Genomic DNA, 2,902 nt, shown 5'->3' with positions numbered 1-2,902 from the left:
CCCAATCTTGAGAGATAAAACACTAATATCCTCATTTTACTGGTGAGAAGATTGTAGCAACTAATTTTGCACAATTGCTGAAAGAGCTAGTATGTTCTACTCTAATGCTCTGTCCATTAATATACTATCTCAAGTGTTTGCATGTAAGAAGGAAATTTTTTTGAACAAATTTAACTGTCTTAATAAATTACCTAGTTAATCTACTTGTTTAGAAAATTACATGATTTCAAAAATATCAGTTAATAAATAACAAAATTTAATAAGCAAATTAGTTAGCCCAATTAAATTGGGAATGACCTGATTTTAACCAAAGACTAAATGTCTTCTTCTTCTGTTTGATTCGGCAGAGAGTGGTACTGACTCTTTATTCATTGTCTTGTCATTGTCTTAGGCGTCGCTGCTGAGAAATCATGCATTTCTGAAAAACTAATATAAGCACGGATTTAACATTCCTATGAGTCACAATATTGTGTAACCCTGTCTTAGAAATACAAATTGTGATTGCACGAATATTTTCAAGTTTGTTCCACGAAGTGTCAACATGAAAAATGACACAGAAGTCACCACATTTGTATTGAAGGGTTTCACAGACAATCGTGAAGTTCAGGTCATCTTATTTTTTCTGTTTCTAGCAATCTACCTCTTTACTGTGACAGGAAATTTAGGGTTGGTTGTATTGGTCATTGGGGATTCCCGGCTCTACAATCCCATGTACTATTTTCTGAGTGTGTTATCTTTCTTGGATGCCTGCTCTTCCACAGTAATTATCCCAAATATGTTAGTAAATTTTATGTCAAAAAATAAAGACATTTCATTCTTTGGATGTGCAACACAAATGTTTCTCGCCATTACTTTTGGGACCACAGAATGCTTTCTCTTAGCGGCCATGGCTTATGATCGCTATGTAGCAATCTATAACCCACTTCTCTATTCAGTTAACATGTCACCCAGAGTCTATGTGCCACTCATCACTGCTTCTTCTGTTGGTGGTATTGCAAATGCTACTTTACATACAGTAGCAACTTTTAGCCTCCTTCTGTGCATCCAATGAAATCAGACATGTCTTTTGTGATATTCCTCCAGTCCTTGCTATCTCCTGTTCTGACACTCACATCAACCAGCTCCTACTCATCTACGTTGTGGGTTCTATTGAGATAGTCTCCATCCTGATTGTCCTGATCTCCTATGGTTTCATTTTGTTGGCCATTCTAAGAATGAATTCTGCTGAAGGGAGACGAAAAGTATTTTCCACTTGTGGCTCTCACCTAACTGGAGTGTCAATTTACCATGGAACAATCCTTTTCATGTACGTCAGACCAAGTTCTAGCTATGCTTTGGATCATGACATGATGTCAGTATTTTACACTGTTGTGATACCCATGCTGAATCCCGTTATCTACAGTTTGAGGAACAAAGATGTAAAAGAAGCAATGAAAAAAGTGATTGGGAGAAACAGGTTTATCAATAAAGTATATTTTTAGCACTACAAATGAAAAAAATTGGGAGTCATGGCCCCTGCCTCCATATGAAGAAGATATGACAAAGACAAATTTTTTTTTAGTTTATCAGTGCTATTCTATCTTTCTTGAAAATTTTAAAATAAAAATCATAGTCAACCCTCAACCTAGGTTATTTTAACACATACAGAAAAACTATGCCATCGATTTGCTTCTTACTATGTTCGTACTGATATGTGTGATTATGTGCAGGTACACATGGGTATATGTTCGTATATACACATACATAAAATGATTCTGATATATATATGTACACATATATATGTATATAATCTTTTTTAAATCATTGTATATTTCATTCTTTTGCTTATAAATACCTATTTGAAAATGGAAAAAAATTAAACTTACTTATTTAGTATGTTGTCATTGCCGTTAGGTGCCATCGAGTCAGGTCCTACTCACAGTGGCCATACGTACAACAGGATGAAACACTGCCAGCTTGTGCAATATTCTCACAGTCGATGTTAAGCTTGAACCCATTGTTGCAGCGGCTGTGTCAATCCATCTCATTGAGGGTCTTCCTCTTTTACACTCACCCTCTACTAAGCATGATGTCCTTATCCAGGAATTGATCCCTCCTGATAACATGTTCTAAGTATGTCAGTCGAAGACCCTTCATCCTGATCATATGGCCTAGGATGGTTATGAGGACATCTGCAACCCCTGGCTTTACATGGTGATAGTATCTCCACAGAACTGTCTTTTGCTTGTTGTTGTTGTTAGATGACATCAAGACTTATAGCAACCTTTTTGCAACAAACACTAACCCTCTACTTTACCAAGTGCGGGGTTCCTGATAATATATCCGAATTTGTGAGACTTAGCCTCACCATCCTTGCTTCTAAGGAGCATTCTGGTTGTACTTTTCCAAGGCAGATTCACTCATTCTTTTGGCATTTCATGGTATATTCAATTTTTTTTTTTTTTAGCTACCAACACAATTCAAAGATGTCAATTCTATTTTCCTTATTCATTGTCCATCTTTTGCATGCATTGGAGGCTGTTGAAAACACCATGGCGTCCATTAGGCGCACCTTAGTTGTTGAGGCAACATCTTTGCTTTCTAATACTTTAAAGGGTCTTTGGCAGCATATTTGCCCAATGCAATGGGTCTTTTGATTTCTTCATGAGTGTTGGTTGTGAATCCATGTAAAATGAAATCCTTGACAACTTAAATCTTTTGTCCGTTTATCATGACATTGCTTATTGGTCCAGTTGTGAGAATTTTTGTTTTCTTTATGTTGAAGTGCAATCCATACTGAAGGCTGTGGTCTTTCATTTTCATCACTAAGTGCTTAAGGTTCTCTTCACTTTCAGCAAGTAAGGCTGGGTCATCTGCACAACGTAGGTTGTTAATGAATCTTCCTCCAATCCTGGTGCTGTGT

At 36.6% G+C, this 2,902-nt stretch overlaps 1 pseudogene; it reads left to right on the top strand.

Moving 5' to 3' along the window:
* Window positions 1-451: 451 nt before the first annotated feature.
* On the top strand, window positions 452-1,481 carry LOC126064011 (olfactory receptor 1094-like; annotated as a pseudogene).
* The last annotated feature ends 1,421 nt before the right edge of the window (window positions 1,482-2,902 follow it).

The sequence above is a fragment of the Elephas maximus genome, chromosome 20 (genome assembly GCF_024166365.1).
Source record: "Elephas maximus indicus isolate mEleMax1 chromosome 20, mEleMax1 primary haplotype, whole genome shotgun sequence".
NCBI lineage: Eukaryota > Metazoa > Chordata > Mammalia > Proboscidea > Elephantidae > Elephas > Elephas maximus.
Note: the sequence above shows the minus strand (reverse complement) of the source record. Positions and strands in the feature narration are given on the sequence as shown.